Source organism: Ranitomeya variabilis, chromosome 2, assembly GCF_051348905.1.
Source record: "Ranitomeya variabilis isolate aRanVar5 chromosome 2, aRanVar5.hap1, whole genome shotgun sequence".
NCBI classification, from domain to species: domain Eukaryota; kingdom Metazoa; phylum Chordata; class Amphibia; order Anura; family Dendrobatidae; genus Ranitomeya; species Ranitomeya variabilis.
Genome location: NC_135233.1, coordinates 40,136,828 through 40,157,257, shown reverse-complemented (window position 1 = coordinate 40,157,257; position 20,430 = coordinate 40,136,828). Strand labels below are relative to the sequence as shown.

Genomic DNA, 20,430 nt, shown 5'->3' with positions numbered 1-20,430 from the left:
TGCATGTGGGCACTGACTCTACCCCATCTCATCAAATACAGGGGGCTTACAGGGTAGTACACGAGTACGAGCAGGTATTCAGCAAACACCCCTCAGATTTTGGGCAGGTGAAAGGGATCCAACATCACATCCCCACGGGAGATCACCGACCCATAAAAGAGAGATATCGCCCTGTACCCCCAGCTCATTACCAGTGTGCCAAGGACATGTTGCGGGAAATGAAGGAGGCTGGGGTGGTGAGAGACAGCTGTAGCCCCTGGGCAGCTCCGTTAGTCCTCGTTAAAAAGAAAGATGGTACAATGAGGATGTGTGTTGATTATAGGCAGTTGAATCGCATTACACATAAGGACGCATACCCACTGCCCAGGATAGAGGAATCTCTGGCTGCTTTAAAATCTGCTAACTACTTCTCTACCCTAGATCTCACCAGTGGGTACTGGCAGGTTCCTGTGGCGGAGGCGGACAAAGAGAAGACGGCCTTCACGACGCCAATGGGCCTCTGTGAGTTCAACTACATGCCCTTCGGATTGTGCAATGCTCCCGGAACGTTCCAGAGGATGATGGAGAGCTGCCTGGGACACCTGAACTTTGAAACCGTACTGCTATATCTGGATGACGTCATAGTCTTCTCTAAAACCTACGAAGACCATCTGAAGCACCTGGCCGAGGTGTTCGAAGCCTTGTCCAACTTCGGCCTAAAAGTGAAACCGTCCAAGTGTCATCTGCTGAAACCTAAAGTGCAGTACCTGGGCCATGTGGTGAGCGCTGAAGGAGTGGCCCCAGACTCCGACAAGGTCACAGTGATCAAGGACTGGCCAAAGCCCAGTGACCTCCACGAAGTCCGGCAGTTCCTCGGGTTGGTAGGTTACTATCGGAGATTCATTAATGATTTCACCAAGAAGGCCGCACCCTTGCAAAATCTGCTGGTGGGCCAACCAAAGAAGACCAAGGGGAGGAAAACCCCCTTTGATTGGAACGAAGAGCTGGAGGAATCCTTCACCTGCTTGAAGTCGGCACTGACGGGAGAAGAGATACTGGCTTACCCCGAATACGATCAACCGTTTGTGCTGTACACAGATGCCAGTAATGTGGGATTAGGAGCCGTGCTGTCCCAGGTTCAGAACGGCAAAGAAAGGGTGATCGCTTACGCCAGCAGGAAACTCCGTCCCACGGAAAGGAACCCTGACAACTACAGTTCCTTCAAACTGGAATTCCTTGCCCTTGTCTGGGCAGTGACAGAGAGATTTAAGCATTACCTGGCCTCTGCGAAATTCACCGTCTTCACGGACAACAATCCGCTAACGCATCTGGATACTGCCAAACTCGGGGCTTTGGAACAGCGGTGGATGGCCCGGCTGTCCAACTATGATTTCACCATCAAATATCGGGCAGGACACCAGAATGCCAATGCTGATGCTCTGTCCCGAATGCCCAATCTACCAGAAGTGGGAGAAGACCCGGAGGCACTTGAAGAGGTGGAGCTGCCTGCCTTCCATCGCCCCAAAGCCACTCAGAGCTCTCACCATGTGAAGAACAGGCACAAGAACCAACCGGATGCCACGCTGAATCCCCTGCCCCACCACGGATGGGCAGAAACCCAGGATAGTGACCCCGCGGTCCGTCAGGTGAAGGAGCTCTTGACGCAGGCTGGGTTGCACCCTGGCCCAGATGATCCACAAGAAACCCAACAGCTGTGGAAGGGGAGAAGCAAGCTGTTTATCCATGATGGCAAGCTGTGCAGGAGGAGCATCGACCCACGTACTCATGAATTGGTGTGGCAGATAGTGGTGCCAAGGCGAGATGCGCCCATGGTTCTGGGAGCCTACCATGATGGAGCCGGACACTTCGGATGGAAGAAGCTAGAGAAGCTACTCCGAGGGAGGTTCTATTGGATTGGCATGAAGAGAACCATTGAGAAGTGGTGTCGGGAGTGTGGTCCATGTAGTCTGCGCAGAAAGGACCGTGACAGCCAACGGGCCCCCCTGCGGCCTATCATCACCAAACGGCCGCTTGAACTGGTCGCGCTGGATCATGTGAAGCTGACACCTAGCCGGTCGGGCTATATCTACGCCCTTACCATCGTGGACCACTACTCCAGGTTTCTGGTGGTTGTGCCTGTTAAAGATCTAACGGCCAGGACTGCCGCCAGGGCCTTCCAGCAGCACTTTTGTAGACCCCATGGCTACCCAGAGAAGGTACTGACCGACCAGGGGCCTGCCTTTGAAGCGGAAGTATTCCAAGAATTCTGCCAGTTGTACGGGTGTAAGAAGATCAGAACCACACTGTACCACCCTCAAACCAACGGGATGTGCGAGAAGATGAACCAGGTAGTAATCGATTTATTGAAGACCTTGCCTGTGGAAGAACGGAATCTGTGGCCGACAAAGTTGCCTGACTTGGTGGATATGTACAACCACATCCCAGTAAGTTCCACCAACTGTACTCCAGCGTACCTGATGCGAGGAAGGTCTAGTCGGTTACCCGTTGATCTGGACATGGGGGTCCTAGTACCTGAAGATACCTCGCCGGATGCGGATTGGGATGAAGAAAGGCAGCGAAGGTACCGCGAAGTGCAAGAGTGTGTGGAGAGAAGTCTCGCCCAGGCTAGGCAGAAGCAAGAAAGGGACTACAACCAACGCGCTCCTGCGATTCCCCTGTCACCTGGTGAGCAAGTGCTTAAACGGAAGAGGAGGTTACACAAGCTCGATGACCAATGGGAAGCGGAACCGTATACCATCTTGCCATCCGACTTCGACAACACTAAGGTCTGTCTCATCAGCAAGGACAAAGGGGAGACCTCGACAGCGGTATCCAGGGATCACCTTAAGGTCTGCCCCGATAAATTGAAAGAGAGGGGCACGGCCCCAGAGATCTCCCCGCCGGTGGAAAAGGAGAAAATGTTCCATACTGTCCTTGGTGACTTTCCCCAGTCCTGGACGCTGATAAACCAAGCCGTTGCGGTACCTGTTGTAATGTTTGAACAGCCGGACCCGCCAGAAACAATGGTGGTACCAGATCATCTGGCTCCACTACCTCAACAAGCCTTGCCTGAAGATGCCATGCCAACCATTGAACCGGCAAATCCTCCCTCTGCTATCAGTGAATCTGCTGTACCCACTGTTGATAATTGCAGCTCTGAGAGCCCTAACCTGCCAGTGCTACCCAGACTCACTAGAAGTGTAGTTAGAAGACAGCGCACTACACCAGCGGTAGCAAGCATAGCGGGCCCTGTTAGGCCAATAGCAACCCCTGCGCTGCGAAGGTCCACACGCAGCACTCAAAATCAAACTCCCCTCCGCTACAAACTTTGGAGGTATTAATAAGGGCTGCTATTTAATTGAAAATGTTGTATATATATCTTTTTGTTACAGGTTTTTAAATGGACAATAGAGTAATGGACGGTGAATTGCTCAAAAACTTTCAAAAGGGGGGCCCCTTTGTTTACCCGGGGTCCCCGCTGTTTCAATCACAGAACTGAGAGTCATAAACTGTGCATGACCTAACTTTTGCAACGTTCAAGAATCCTCACCTCCCGTAAAGGGAAGCCTTGTTATGTTCAATTGTTATGCTATTTCAAAAGTTTGTGTGTTTCCTGTTAACATGTATTATTGTTCTTGTTTTCCCAGTCCCGGAGTACTGGATTTAACCGGGGGGGAGTGCAGCACCCCAGAGTCCTGGTTGTTGCAGTACTGTGGCTCCGCCACTATGGGGAGCTGTGGTACGTCTGATTGCACCAAAGGAGTTTCTCTGACCAGGTACACTCACACCACACTTCACACTCCGGCCACCAGGGGGGGTGGTCCTATCTAGTAGGCCACTCCTCACAACTCTGGTAAAACTGGGGGTTGGACAGGAAGACAGAGAGAAGTAGCTGGGAAGAGCTAGTGAGAGGACCTGTCAGGGATGGGGATCCTGGCAGACTCCTCAGAGCAGAACTAACCAGTAAACAACGGGAATACAGAAAAAGGAGAAATACCAGAAGGGGTCTTGCTGTTAGACCGAGGCAACATCCTTCTGAGGCGCAAACAATCGGTGGCCGGAACGCCGAGCAAGTAAGAGACTTTAAGTACATTGCAAACCACGGCAGGACAGCTAATTACAGGTTGGCTGTCTCACTTAACACCTAAGCAGACAACGGAGGCAGCTGTGGGAGAGGGGCGACTCTAGAGTCCCGGAAGAACTCCAGGCCTACCCCGTCATACGGGTGCGTCCTACCATATCACCTGGAGGACGGAGAAAGAACAGTAGAGACAGAAAGAAACAGTTGTGAGGACTATCCCGGGAGCTCAGCAGGGAAGAACTACAACACCCAGCGCTAGAAGGTAGATACTGATTCCCACCTGTGAGGAGAACTCCTGATGTGTCGTTGGACCGGTTGGGGTTAGGGCTAGGGTTAGGGCTGGGGTTAGGGTTGGGGTTAGGGTTTCAGTTAGAATTGGGGAGTTTTCACTGTTTAGGCACATCAGGGGCTCTCCAAACGTGACATGGCGTCCGATCTCAATTCCAGCCAATTCTGCTTTGAAAAACTAAAACAGTGCTCCTTCCCTTCTGAGTTCTCCTGTGCGCCCAAACAGTGGTTCCCCCCAACATATGGTGTATCAGCGTACTCAGGACAAATTGGAAAACAACTTTTGTTGTCCAATTTCTCCTGTTACCCTTGGAAAAATAAAAACATGGGGGCTAAAATATCATTTTCGTGGAAAAAAATATATTTTTTATTTTCGCGGCTCTGCGTTATAAACTGTAGTGAAACACTTGTTGGTTCAAAGTTCTCACAACACATCTAGATAAGTTCCCTGGGGGGTCTAGTTTCCAATATGTGGTCACTTGTGGGGGGTTTCTACTGTTTAGGTACATCAGGGGCTCTGCAAATGCAACATGACACCTGCAGACCAATCCATCTAAGTCTGCATTTCAAACGGCGCTCCTTCCCTTACGAGCTCTGCCGTGCGCCCAAACAGTGGTTTCCCCCAATGTATGGGGTATCAGCGTACTCAGGACAAATTGGACAATAACTTTTGTGGTCCAATTTCTCCTGTTACCCTTGGGGAAAAAAAATTGCGGGCTAAAACATCATTTTGTGGAAAGAAAAAATGATTTTTTAATTTTCACAGCGCTACATTCTAAACTTTAGTGAAACAATTGGGGGTTAAAAGTGCTCACCACACATCTAGATAAGTTCCTTAGGGGGTCTTCTTTCCAAAATGGTGTCATTTGTAGGGAGTTTCCACTGTTTAGGCATGTCAGGGGCTCTCCAAACATGACATGGGTTCCGATCTCAATTCCAGCCAATTTTGCATTGAAAAGTCAAATGGCGCTCCTTCCCTTCCGCGCTCTGCCATGCGCCCAAACAGTGGTTTATCCCCATATATGAAGTATCAGCGTACTCAGGACAAATTGCACAACAACTTTTGGGGTCCAATTTATCCTGTTACCCTTGGAAAAATAAAAAATTTGGGGCAAAAAATCATTTTTGTGAAAATTAATATGAATTTTTTTTTTACGGCTCTACATTATAAACTTCTGTGAAGCACTTGGAGGTTCAAAGTGCTCACCACACATCAAGATTAGTTCCTTAGAGGGTCTACTTTCCAAAATGGTGTCACTTGTGGGGGGTTTCCACTGTTTAGGCACATCAGGGGCTCTCCAATCGCGACATGGGTTCCGATCTCAATTCCAGCCAAATTTGCATTGAAAAGTCAAATGGCGCTCCTTCCCTTCCGCGCTCTGCCATCAATGGTTTACCCCCTCATATGGGGTATCGGCGTACTCAGGACAAATTGTACAACGACTTTTTTGGTCCAATTTCTCCTGTTACCCTTGGTAAAATAAAACAAATTGGATCTGAAGTAAACATTTTGTGAAAAAAAGTTAAATGTTAAATTTTTTTTAAACATTCCAAAAATTCCTGTGAAGCACCTGAAGGGTTAATAAACTTTTTGAATGTGGTTTTGAGCACCTTGAGGGGTGCAGTTTTTAGAATGGTGTCGCCTGTGACATGGTCATGGAGCCCAAATGGCTTGCCATAACAGCCGGGGGTCTGCTGAAGACCACTACGCCTGTCATGACGATTCTCCTGTAAAAACCAGCCCATGGTCGGCGGTCATAGGAGATCGTGATATTCTCTATACACAGCAGTGCTGATGAACTGCCCTATATAGTACAAACAATAAGACGATCACAGCTTCAAGTCCCCTAAGGGGACTATTAAATACAGTAAACAGTTAAAAATATGAAAAAAAAAATTACAAAAAAATCACTGCACTCAGAAAAGGCCAATCTACCAAAATATAAAGTAAACTAATCCAATCGGTAAACGGCATAGCGAGTAATACAAAGCAAAACACCAAAAGTCTCAGAAAATGGCTACAAAAGCAAAAATGTATATATTTTTTTTTTTACAAATTTCCCAATTACCGTAAATGAAAAAACAAAATTCAGTATATACATGTTTGGTGTCTGTGTACCTGTAATGACCTGGAGAATCCTACTGCCTGGTCAGTTTTACCATATAGTGAACATGATAAATATAAACCCCTCAAAACAAGGTTAGAATTGCACTTTTTCTTTTGCAATTTCAGCGCACTTGGATTTCCCCCCCCCCCACTTTTCAGAGCATTACATGAGACAATAAATGGTGTCATTCAAAACTACAAATCGTCCCGGAAATAAACTATGTGGACGGGAAAAAAAAAAAAGTTATGGCTCTTGGAAGAAGGGGAGGTAAAAAAAAAAAAGAAAACGAAAAGACCGGAAAATAGTCCGGTCATGAAACGGTTAAAGCTATGTAGCCTATTATATAATTGTTTAGGTTGCATTATGGGAAATAAAACACTGAACTGGATACGTTTATTAAAATATTTTTTTTAGAGGGAAAAAAAAATCAAAAATGTAGCTAAAAGAAATACATGGGAATGTAGACAATAGTCGGTATTTGCCACATACCGGTAAGTGGAAACCCATCGACAGGATTAAGAATACGTTGTTGGTTTTATCCAAAAACGGCACCACCTCTGTCCAAAGTATGTATACAGTATTGTGGCTCATCATCTTTAACGTCCATGCATCTGGACTGTAATACCATGCACTGCCATGCAACAGTGGGGGCGCTGTTTCTGGCAGATATCATCTATGATTTTGGAATATTGTAAAATCTCTTTAACACGCCACGTAGCAGCAGGAATACAGACCTCCGGCACATGTTTACCCAGCACCATAATATATGATCCTATAAACATTCTGCTTCTGTCTGAGAGGTGGAATAAAGGAGCTGATAACAGAGAGCAAAAGCTGTGAAATAGTAGCAGTCAGGGAGCAAAGCTGTTGTGTTATCTGCACGTTTCTATCTGACTCACCAAAACCGATACTGAGATAAAAACATAATAAAGCAAAAGAATAAAATAATAAATTGTTATGTAATAATAACATATCAAGTGTGTCACTCACTGTCTGCAACAGAACGTCCACAGTCCATGGAGATTTCCCATCACAGCAACGCACCAAGGAAAGATGAGCAACATTTCCGGCCTTGATATCTACTTCCAGTATTGCCCGGGATATCGTACATTATACAGATACTTTATCACATATAACATATTAGTGCTGATTTTAACCCCTTCCCGAAACAGCCATTTTTTTTCATTATTTTTTTTTTTCATCCCCATATTCCAAGAACTAAAATCGCAATTCATCATTTGATAGGGAAGGGGAAGGGGGGTGGGTTGTGATGTTTTTTTCCAGGGCTATTCATTGATTGTTTTTACTACAACATTTTTATTTTCATGAATATTGCGTAAAAAAATAAAAAAAATTAAAAAATGCTTTTTATTTTCTATTTAAAAAATAAATAAAAAATACAGATGGAAATAAAATCACAATTCACTCCAGGAGGGGACTGATATATATTTGAAAAAGTCCATATTAACCCCATGTCTGCAGGTTAATAGCGGTTTTGGGACACAGCAAGTTCCCCTTAAACATAAAATAAAAAATCCCATTGGAACATATAAATGAATAGACGTTAAAAAATGTATATGTTAAATGAAGAAAAAGGCCCAAAAAATCCCACGTAAAAAGTTGTGATTGTAAGCTGCGAGCATGGACCTCACTCCTCCTGTGTTGCTTTGTGATGTCTTTATTGTTTGTACATGTCACTGCTTAACTGTAAAGTGCTGCGGAATATGTTGGCGCCATAGAAATAAAATGATTATTATTACTATTTAAAAAAGGAGCAAATGCAAAAATTAATCAGGTCCTAAAACTTATTTTTTTCCCATCGACATAAAGACTTGTTTTTTTGGGGGGGAGAGTTTTTTTTTCAATAGTACCATTTAATGTCTGAAAAAAAAACATAAAAACAATTTTTTTTTTTTTTTTTGTAGGGTGGAATGAAAAACATTTCCACCATTGTTTTTGGGATGGGTTTCAATGTGCAGTAATACTGACCGGTAAACTTTACTCTGTGGGTCAATGGACACGATAGCAAATATTTATAGTGTAATTATATTATATGAAATGGCTGCACAATGGCCAAAAAAGACCCAACTATGTGTTTTTTCCTTTCTGTACCTCCTCCTTTATACTCTCATTGTGAGGGGCTGCAAGGAAGACATGAGAGAGCGACTGAGGGACAGAAAAGCAGCTTCTTGATATGTTCTAAAAGTGAAAGATACTTTATGGCAAACTGTGAAACTTTGTGGCTGGGAGTTTGCTTTATGTGGAAATTCAACAAACGTTGCATAAGTCAGCAGTACAAGTGAAAATAAGAAACTTTGCAATATCTTATCAAAGGAATTTGCTTCTTTCTCCACTGATAAGAAACTTCTCCTTACCCTTGAACTCAACAATATTAGTCTGAAAAAACTGCATTAATCTGGCAGGCTCCGAACAAAATTTGCTGCAAGAACACTGAGGGATCAGATTACAGCGAGAAAGAAAAGCAGAATCACACGCATACTTGGTGTTGCTGCTTTCTAGTAAGTGTTTTATCTCATCCTAGAGCTGGACTCACGGCTACACTGCTCAGTACTTTTGTATTATGTCCTCCATGCTGTTGTTGCTTCTGAATATGTGCTGCAAAGGGACAGTAGAGCAGGAATAGATCATGTATGAGTGTGAAGTATTTAGGAAACATCATGGCAGGCAGTCTCCACCCACTAGCTCAGCGATATGTGAAAATTAAAGATAAGGTCGGCAGAGAGAAGAAAAACTGGTAAAAAAAATATACAGGTCATATAATGGCCAGAAATAATGTTATTCCCCATGTACAAACACAACATCTTATTGTGAAAAGTTACCAGAAAGGAAACAAACGCATAAACTTACATAATAAAAAAAGTCATGTGATTGCACCACTGTTGCCTCAGTTCAGTTTTTACAAACATGTCAATAATAAATCTCTGCCATTTATGGTTTATTATATCTTCAGCTGGGAGTCTGGTAATTTACAGTCTATTTTGTGGAGTCACCAAGTTCAAATAATCATGTGAAGTTCTCGTGCACCTTTCCCTGCTCGAGGCGGTGCGAGTCTGCCATGGAGCTAGAATGTGAGCGCGTGATGCCGCACCACACAGGTGGTAGGAGATGCTGCGTAAAGGTGCTGACATAACGGACTGGACCTTCAGAGCTGCCAAAAAATAGGAAATATATGTATTAGTTGACTATGGACATGCGCTAAATACTAGAAATTGATTAATTCTACATTCTGGACATATTGTTTTATCTGTTTGTTTTTTTTAATTGTAGATTATTTTAGACTATTTTATATACAGTAAAGACCAAAAGTTTGGACACACCTTCTCATTTAAAGATTTTTCTGTATTTTCAGGACTATGAAAATTGTACATTCACACTGAAGGCATCAGAACTATGAATTAACACATGTGGAATTATATACTTAACAAAAAAGTGTGAAACAACTGAAAATATGTCTTATATTCTAGGTTCTTCAAAGTAGCCACCTTTTGCTTTGATGACTGCTTTGCACACTCTTGGCATTCTCTTGATGAGCTTCAAGAGGTAGTCACTGGGAATGGTCTTCCAACAATCTTGAAGGAGTTCCCAGAGATGCTTAGCACTTGTTGGCCCTTTTGCCTTCACTCTGCGGTCCAGCTCACCCCAAACCATCTTGATTGGGTTCAGGTCTGGTGACTGTGAAGGCCAGGTCATCTGGCGTAGCACCCCATCACTCTCCTTCTTGGTCATATAGCCCTTACACAGCCTGGAGGTGTGTTTGGGGTCATTGTCCTGTTGAAAAATAAATGATGGTCCAACTAAACGCAAACTGGATGGAATAGCATGCTGCTGCAAGATGCTGTGGTAGCCATGCTGGTTCAGTATGCCTTCAATTTTGAATAAATCCCCAACAGTGTCACCAGCAAAGCACCCCCACACCATCACACCTCCTCCTCCATGCTTCACGGTGGGAACCAGGCATGTAGAGTTCATCAGTTCACCTTTTCTGCGTCACACAATGACACAGTGGTTGGAACCAAAGATCTCAAATTTGGACTCATCAGACCAAAGCACAGATTTCCACTGGTCTAATGTCCATTCCTTGTGTTCTTTAGCCCAAACAAGTCTCTTCTGCTTGTTGCCTGTCCTTAGCAGTGGTTTCCTAGCAGCTATTTTACCATGAAGGCCTGCTGCACAAAGTCTCCTTTTAACAGTTGTTGTAGAGATGTGTCTGGAGCGGCCCCCAGACGCAGGACGGCGGGGTACTCGGTACCGGGTCTGTCGGTTCTGAGGATGTCACGGTGGGCCGACCCGGTCCATGGTCCTGCTAAGGGGCGCCCAATGAAAGGTGTAGGTGGTGGTGCAGGTCGCAGTAAATAACGAGGACACAGGGTTGCAGTCTCTTTACCTCTTTACTGAAGGCTTCGGGATCCGCAATCCAGAGCACTGCTAACAGGGCTGGCTGAGACCGGCCGGTCCGAAGGCACATCCAGAGTTCCCTTTGCAGGTGGAAATCAGTGCCTACCTACTAGCGCCTGGGTGTTGTAGTACTTCCCTGCTGAGCACCACGGGATAGTCCTCACAACTGTCGTGTATATTTCTGTTCTTTCTCTCCGTCCCCCAGATGATATGGATAGGACGCACCCGTATGACGGGGTAGGCCTGGAGTTATTTTATAGGGACCCTAGAGACGCCCCTCTCCCGCAATTGCCTCCATTGTCTTCATTAGGTGATTTAGGTGAGGCAGCTAACCTATAATTAACTGTCCTGCTGCTGTTTGAAGTACTGCTTGGGGCCCAATACTTCCTCGGCGTTCCGGCCACCGGCTACGCGCCTCAGTAGAATGTTGCCGATCTCGGGGCACGACTCCTACTGGTTCTCTCTCCTTTGTGCTGTGATCTCGTTTCTCACTTCTCCACAATAAACCTCGCTTCTTATCCTTTCTTAAGATACCGCTGCAATGAAGTGCAGGCGCGGCTCCGTAACGATCTGTTCTGTTCGCTAGGCCTCTGTCAGGATCCCACCCCTGACAGGGACCCCCCCTGAATCTTCCCAAGCAACCTCTTCTCTCACCAGGTGTTGCCTGGGCAAAACCCAGTCAGCTTCTTCCTGAGTTCCTATCCAGCCCCCAGTTTTACCAAATTGTGAGGAGTGGCCTAATACATAGAACCCTTTGCTCCCCCTGGTGGCCAGAGTGTGAAGTGTAATGTGTGACTGTGATACCTGGTCAGGTGAACTCCTTAAGTGCCATCAGACGTACCATCACTCCCCTTAGTGGCGGAGCAACAGTACTGCAACGACCAGGACTCTGGGGCGCTGCATGTCTGCTGCTAGAACTCTGTGTGGCATTGACCTGGTTTCTAATCTGAGCTGCTGCTAACCTGCGATTTCTGAGGCTGGTGACTCGGATAAACTTATCCTCAGAAGCAGAGGTGACTCTTGGTCTTCCTTTCCTGGGGCGGTCCTCATGTGAGCTAGTTTCTTTGTAGCGCTTGATGGTTTTTGCCACTGCACTTGGGGACACTTTCAAAGTTTTCCCAATTTTTCGGACTGACTGATCTTCATTTCATAAAGTAATGATGGCCACTCGTTTTTCTTTACTTAGCTGCTTTTTTCTTGCCATAATACAAATTCTAACAGTCTATTCAGTAGGACTATCAGCTGTGTATCCACCAGACTTCTGCTCAACACAACTGATGGTCCCAACCCCATTTATAAGGCAAGAAATCCCACTTATTAAACCTGACAGGGCACACCTGTGAAGTGAAGACCATTCCCGGTGACCACTTCTAGAAGCTCATCAAGAGAATGCCAAGAGTGTGCAAAGCAGTCATCAAAGCAAAAGGTGGCTACTTTGAAGAACCTAGAATATAAGACATAATTTCAGTTGTTTCACACTTTTTTGTTAAGTATATAATTCCACATGTGTTAATTCATAGTTTTGATGCCTTCAGTGTGAATGTACAATTTTCATAGTCATGAAAATACAGAAAAATCTTTAAATGAGGTGTGTCCAAACTTTTGGTCTGTACTGTATATACAGTATACGATAAGTTGTGAAAAAAGTGGCAGACTCTTTATTAGCCTCCGTGGCAACGTTTCGGATCCAAAACAGAACATTTCTTTGCTATGGAACGGAAATGTTGCTTGCTCTCTCAGGGCCCCGGCACTTGCGATACTAACCTCTCCCTGCTCCTCCGCTACGGTGTCTTCCCCGTCTTCTGACTGTGAAGCTTCGGGTCAGAGGGTGCAATGATGTCACTAGTGTGTGCCCCCTGCCTGAACAGTCACAGTGCCTCTGCACTGGCTCTCTAGCCAGGAGACGCCGATGCTGAGGAGTCCGGAGCAGAGCAGCGGCCAGTGAGGAGAGGTGAGTATTTCATTTTTGTTTGGAGCAATATATAGGGCCTATTATATACTGGAGCATCATATGGGGCCCATTATATATGGAGCATGATATGGAGCCTATTATATATCGTGCATTATATGTGGCCCATTCTGTTTTGAGCAATATATGGGGCCCATCATATACTGGAGCATTATATGGGGCCCATCATATACTGTATGGAGCATTATATGGGGCCCATCATATACTGGAGCATTATATGGGGTCCATCGTATACTGTATGGAGCATTATATGGGGCCCATCATATACTGGAGCATTATATGGGGTCCATCGTATACTGTATGGAGCATTATATGGGGCCCATCATATACTGGAGCATTATATGGGGCCCATCATACACTGTATGGAGCATTATATGGGACCTATTCTGTATGGAGCAATATATGGGGCCCATCATATACTGTATGGAGCATTATATGGTTCTAATTATGTATGGAGCAATATATGGGTGCATTATATGGGGTTAATTATACTATATGAGGCAATATATGGGGCTCATATATGGAACAATATATGGGGCTCATTATACTGTCTGGAGCAATATATGGGGCTCATCTATAATATAACGCTGGGAGCGTCACTCTGTCCGAAGCCTTTATAGACTGAGCTGCGCAAGCGCCGGCGCAGTCTGGACCCCACAGAGTGACGCTCCCAGGAGATCGCGGTATGTGTAAACACTGAACGCACACCGCGATCTCCACCGGAGAGGCAGGGACCGCCAGGAGGGTAAGTATATTCACCTGTCCCCCGTTCCAGCGCTGCGTGCGGCTCCGTCTCCGTGTCCCGGTCCTCTGCCTGTGACGTTCACAGTTCAGAGGGCGCGATGACGCGCTTAATGCGCGCCGCCCTCTGACTGAACAGTCACAGCCAGAGGAGCCGGAAGAAGCGGCGGGCAGCGCTGGAACGGGACAAACAGGTGAGTATAGCAAGTGCTGGGGGGCCTGAGCTGGCGGCGATACCGGCATCTGACCCCCACAGCACGCCGGTGTCCCCGCCTGCTCAGGCCCCCCAGCACTCGGCGCCCAGCGACGATAGGTGAGTATGGTATTTGTTTTTTTTTATATCGCAGCAGCATACGGGGCATATATTATGGAGCATCTTATGGGAGCCATCAACCATAATGGAGCAGTGTACGGGGCATATACCATGGAGCATCTTATGGGGGCCATAAACCTTTATGGAGCAGTGTACGGGGGCATATAATATGGAGCATCTTATGGGGGCCATCAACCATAATGGAGCAGTGTACGGGGGCATATACTATGGAGCATCTTATGGGGGCCATCAACCATAATGGAGCAGTGTACGGGGGCATATACTATGGAGCATCTTATGGGGGCCATAAACCTTTATGGAGCAGCGTATGGGGCAAATGGATGGGAGCAGCAAATTACAGAACGGTGGCGCAGGATGGGAGCAGCACATGACAGAACGGTGGCGCAGGATGGGAGCAGCACATGACAGAACGGTGGCGCAGGATGGGAGCAGCACATGACAGAACGGGGGTGCAGGATAGGAGCAGCACATGACAGAACTGGGGCGCAGGATGGCAGCAGCACATGTCAGAATGGGGGCGCAGGATGGGAGCAGCACATGTCAGAATGGGGGCACAGGATGGGAGCAGCACATGTCAGAATGGGGGCGCAGGATGGGAGCAGCACATGACAGAATGGGGGCGCAGGATGGGAGCAGCACATGACAGAATGGGGCGCAGGATGGGAGCAGCACATGTCAGAATGGGGGTGCAGGATGGGAGCAGCACATGTCAGAATGGGGGCGCAGGATGGGAGCAGCACATGACAGAATGGGGCGCAGGATGGGAGCAGCACATGTCAGAATGGGGGCGCAGGATGGGAGCAGCACATGTCAGAATGGGGGCGCAGGATGGGAGCAGCACATGACAGAATGGGGGCGCAGGATGGAAGCAGCACATGACAGGATGGGGACGCAGGATGGAGCAGCACATACCAGGATGGAGACCATATACCAATATAAATGCTCGCCACCTGGGTGTAGAACGGGTTCAATAGCTAGTTATACTATATGGAGCAATATATGAGGCTCATATATGGAGCATTACATGGGGCTCATTATACGGTATAAAGCATTATAAGGGGCCCATTATGTATGGAGCACATTATATTGTATGAAATATTATATGGGCCTCCTTATACTGTATGGAGCAATATATGGGGGCTTATTATTCTTTATGGAGCATTATTTGGGCCCATTATAATGTATGGAGCATTATATGGGGTCCATTATTCTTTCTGAAGCATTATATGGGGCCCATTATACTGTATTGAGCAAAATATAGTGCTCATTATAGTGCTCATATAGTGCTCATTATTCTGTATGGAGCAATTTATGGGCTCATTATACTGTATGGAGCATTATATGGGGTCCATTATTTTATATGGGGCTCATTATTCTGTATGTAGCACTATGAGGTGCCCATAATTCTGCTGGGACCCCCATGATCCTGAAAATCAGAGCTCTGTAGAACGCCATGTAAATGCAGCTGTGGGCGACAGCGTCGGACTGGAGCACCTTGGGCCCACCAGAGAAAATCATGCTTGGGGCCCACTATGTAGCTACATAGAAATAGATACAAGACCACCAATTGTGCGGTAAAAAGCGCTAATATCAGGGTATAATATGAGGTAGCTCACGCCTTAATTATGTAGCAAGGGTTGGGGTAGCCCCCTCACAGAATATAATGTAGCCCCCTCATAAAATATAATGCGGTCCCCTCTCATAGAATATAATGCAGCACCCCACAAAATATAATGCAACCCCCTCAGGTATCACGCAGTCCCCACCATAGAATATAATGCAGCCCCCTCATATAGTATAATGCAACCCACCACAGAATATAATGTAGTCCCCTGAGAGAATGCAGTTCCACCACAGAATATAATGCAGCCCCCCATAGAGTATACTGTAGCCCCCTCATATAGTATGATTTAGCCCCCCATAATATAATGTAGTACCCTGAGTATAATGCAGTCCCCCCACAGAATATAATGTAGCCCCCCAGGGCCGTATTTAGAGTTTCTGCTGCCCGAGGCACTTTTAGTGCTGCCTCCCCCTTTGGTGAGTATGACACTATCGGCAGTGACTTTGGTAAGAATCGCTGATGTGAAAGTCGCCTTTTGCAGCAGATCCGGCAGTTTTTCTGCATCTGCCGCATAACGGATCACTTACAGCAACACTGCGTTCGGCCTCATTCATTCCCTATGGGATTTGCGGCACTTGCCGTGATCTGGCAAATGTGGTACCATACCTCCCAACTTTTGAAGATGGGAAGGAGGTATAAAGTTTGCGGCGCGCGTAGTGCGCCGCAGCAAATTTTAGGCCACGCCTCTGACCACACCCATTTCACAACTAGTCACACCCATATCCACGTCCCAACCACAGCCATTTAGCGTTGCTGATCCCATATATATACTATATTATATACAATAATTATACAATAATTATAAAAAAAAAAAATATGGCCACACTGTGCTCCCTACTGTGTAATGGCCACACAGGATACTCAATACTGTATAACGGCCACCACACATGATACTCCATACTGTATAATGGCCACACACAGTTCTCCATACTGTATAATGGCCGCACACAGTTCTCCATACTGTATAATGGCCACAAATGATGCTCCATACTGTATACCGGCCACACACAGTTCTCCATACTGTATAATGATCCCAGATGATGCTCAATGCTGTATAATGGCCACACATGATGCTCCATACTGTATACCGGCCACACATAGTTCTCCATACTGTATAATGATCCCACATGATGCTCAATACTGTATAATGGCCACAAATGATGCTCCATACTGTATAACGGCCACACACAGTTCTCCATACTGTATAATGATCCCACATGATGCTCAATACTGTATAATGGCCACACATGATGCTCCATACTGTATAACGGCCACACACAGTTCTCCATACTGTATAATGATCCCACATGATGCTCAATACTGTATAATGGCCACAAATGATGCTCCATACTGTATAACGTCCACACACGATGCTCAATACTGTATAATGGCCACACAGTTCTCCACACTGTATAATGCCCCCCTCCAGTATGCATGGCTCATATCCCCCCTGTATGCATGGCTCAGTCATATTCCCCCTGTATGCATGGCTCATATCCCCCCTGTATGCATGGCTCAGTCATATTCCCCCCTGTATGCATGGCTCAGTCATATTCCCCCCTGTATGCATGGCTCATATACCCCCTGTATGCATGGCTCAGTCATATTCCCCCCTGTATGCATGGCTCATATTCCCCCCCTGTATGCATGGCTCATATACCCCCCTGTATGCAAGGCCCATATTCCCCCCTGTATGCATGGCTCATATTCCCCCCCCCCCCTCGTATGCATGGCTCAGTCATATTCCCCCTGTATGCATGGCTCATATACCCCCCCTGTATGCATGGCCCATATTCCCCCCTGTATGCATGGCTCATATTCTCCCCCCCCCGTATGCATGGCTCAGTCATACTCCCCCCTGTATGCATGGCTCATATCCCCCCTGTATGCATGGCTCAGTCATATTCCCCCCTGTATGCATGGCTCAGTCATATCCCCCCTGTATGCATGGCTCAGTCATATTCCCCCCTGCATGCATGGCTTATCTCTCCACACCCCCTGCCCCCTCCGCTCCGCTCCTGCTCCCATCTTGCATGGCGCAATGGCTTAAGTCCTCCTTCATCCCCCCGTCCCTCATACTCACCTCTCCCACACTGCTGCGCCGCCATCCCTCGCGCTCTGTCCCGACTCCCGGCGCAGCACCTTCTTCCTGCCTAAGCGGTCATGTGATACCGTTCATTAAGGTCATGAATATGCACATATTCATGACCTTAATGAGTGGTACCACGTGACCGCTCATTCAGGACAAGCTGCAGTGCAGACGCCGAGACCAGGCATCGCTGGAGCAGGGTGAGTATCGTCTTCAAGGAGGGTGGGAGGCCGGCGGCCGGAGGGGGGGGGGCCCTGGAGCAGTGGGGGCCCTAGGCAGCTTCTGGCCAGTATGCCAGTAGGTGTCAATGCCAGGGCCCACCGGAGGATCCTTGGGTTCTCCGGTGGGCCAGTCCGAGCCTGGTGGGCAATGATACACACTGTGACGGCATTCACATATGGCTTTACTCTCCTAAAAGGAGATATTTGTAAGGGGCACGACAAAGTAAAGCAAAATTCACTGATCGGGGTGGGGAGTGTTATAGTTTTTGGGCTGGTGGGGTTTGTGTGGTAGGGTTTTTTTTTGTCCCAGTGCGGCTCTGCCTGTAGCCCAGCTCTGATATCAGTAACCCCTCCCTTCTTCCCTAGTTAGATAGTTTCTAGGTTCATCTCTGTATATCTCTGGTTCAGAATTGTCTTTTTACTTACTGCTATTCTTACTATTGTGCATAATACAAGAATTCAGCCTGAGAATAAACTTCATCTGGAATCTTCACATGTGCCTCTGCAGTCGAGTTGAAGCTATCTGATGAAATCTCCTAGTGTGAGTACTGGCTCAATGCAGACATCCATAGACATGTTGTTTAAAGAGCCCCACAGCCTCGTTATGGAGTCAGAATAGCCAGTTTTCTGATTTTTTTTTTTAAAGACGCATAGCGTCATGGAAAATGGACAAAAACATGAAAATATGTGCCACATAATATATAGACTTACTATTCCAAGCACTCCGGTTTGTGGAGGTACTAATGTCTATCATAACCTTATACTAACAAATTGCTCCTGATTCAATGTCAATGATTAAATTGGTTCCAAATTAGATCGTCACGAAATATAACGCACCAAAGCTCAATGGTATGATGTATAAAAACCGTAAACAGTTAGGGTATGTTTCCACGGTCAGGAAACGCTGCTTCTTTGACGCTGCGCAGAGCTGCAGCGTCAAACAAGCAGCGTCCAGATGTTCCAGCATAGTGGAGGGGATTTTATGAAATCCCGTCTCCACTATGCGTGGAAACCCGCATCAGTCTTCCCTGCGACTCCGGACATGCTGCGCGTCTTTTCAGATCGCAGCATGTCCGTACACCTTGCGGGGACGCAGCGTCCCCGCAAGGCATAACACAGGGCGCTATGGGAGACAGCGATGATCCCGGATGTGAAGAGTTAACACATCCGGCATCATCGCGTCCCAGAAAGGGGGCGGGGCATAGTGCCGAGCGGCTTCGCCGCTGCGGCGATACTGCCGGCCATCCTGACCGTGGAAACATACCCTTATGCAATTATTTTTCTTCCATTGCACCCAAAAAATAGAATTCAGTTGTTTTGAGTCTGCAGCTATGTTTATGTGTTTCCATGGCTACATATGAACCATTTGTGTAGTCAAATGTCACTCCATACCATCAAATGTTACTCCATTCCATCAAATGTTACTCCATTCCATCAAATGTTACTCCATACCATCAAATGTTACTCCATTCCATCAAATGTTACTCCATTCCATCAAATGTTACTCCATACCATCAAATGTTACTCCATTCCATCAAATGTTACTCCATTCCATCAAATGTTACTCCATTCCATCAAATGTTACTCCATTCCATCAAATGTTACTCCATTCCATCAAATGTTACTCCATACCATCAAATGTTACTCCATTCCATCAAATGTTACTCCATTCCATCAAATGTTACTCCATTCCATCAAATGTTACTCCATTCCATCAAATGTTACTCCATTCCATCAAATGTTACTCCATTCCATCAAATGTTACTCCATTCCATCAAATGTTACTCCATTCCATCAAATGTTACTCCATTCCATCAAATGTTACTCCATACCATCAAATGTTACTCCATTCCATCAAATGTTACTCCATTCCATCAAATGTTACTCCATTCCATCAAATGTTACTCCATTCCATCAAATGTTACTCCATTCCATCAAATGTTACTCCATTCCATCAAATGTTACTCCATACCATCAAATGTTACTCCATTCCATCAAATGTTACTCCATTCCATCAAATGTTACTCCATTCCATCAAATGTTACTCCATTCCATCAAATGTTACTCCATATCATCTGTGACTTTTTCCAACATCTGTAAATTTTTAATTTGGACAGAAGGTAACACTTCTTTATGTCCTCTACATCTATGTATTTTTTTTTCCAGGTATAGGAGAACATTTTTGGCATCTATTATTTCTGCTAATATCTCTGAAGGACGTCTAACTGGTTAAATCTTGTAGAAGTGAGATCTGGTACATTCTTTGGATTTTCTTTGCTGTGATCATCACTCTTCAGATCGGCCACTTTCATTACACGAGTAATAGTAAAAGGACGACTTAGAAGAGTTTCATAAGCTTTCTAGTAAACAAGATCACAAGATGAAGCAACCTTGGGAAAGTTCTCAGAATTGCAGAACATACCGTAAATTATTGTTTACCAGCACAATACTCTGGGATCTAACACTGACATATTATAAAGTTGCAGTAAAAATTATTACCCCCTTCCTCAGTGCAAATCACTTAGGTTTATTGGTAAAGTTTACATACTTTCCGTCATTTGCAATAAACCAAACAAGAAG

General features: G+C 45.9%; 1 long non-coding RNA gene across 1 annotated transcript in view; it reads left to right on the top strand.

Moving 5' to 3' along the window:
• The window catches only part of LOC143809059 (uncharacterized), a 61,870-nt gene extending 41,690 nt beyond the window's left edge, over nt 1–20,180 (top strand). Inside the window, exon 3 of the long non-coding RNA XR_013222049.1 lies at nt 20,017–20,180. This is a non-coding gene — a long non-coding RNA (uncharacterized LOC143809059). The remainder of the gene's footprint in view (nt 1–20,016) is intronic.
• Nucleotides 20,181–20,430: the final 250 nt, after the last annotated feature.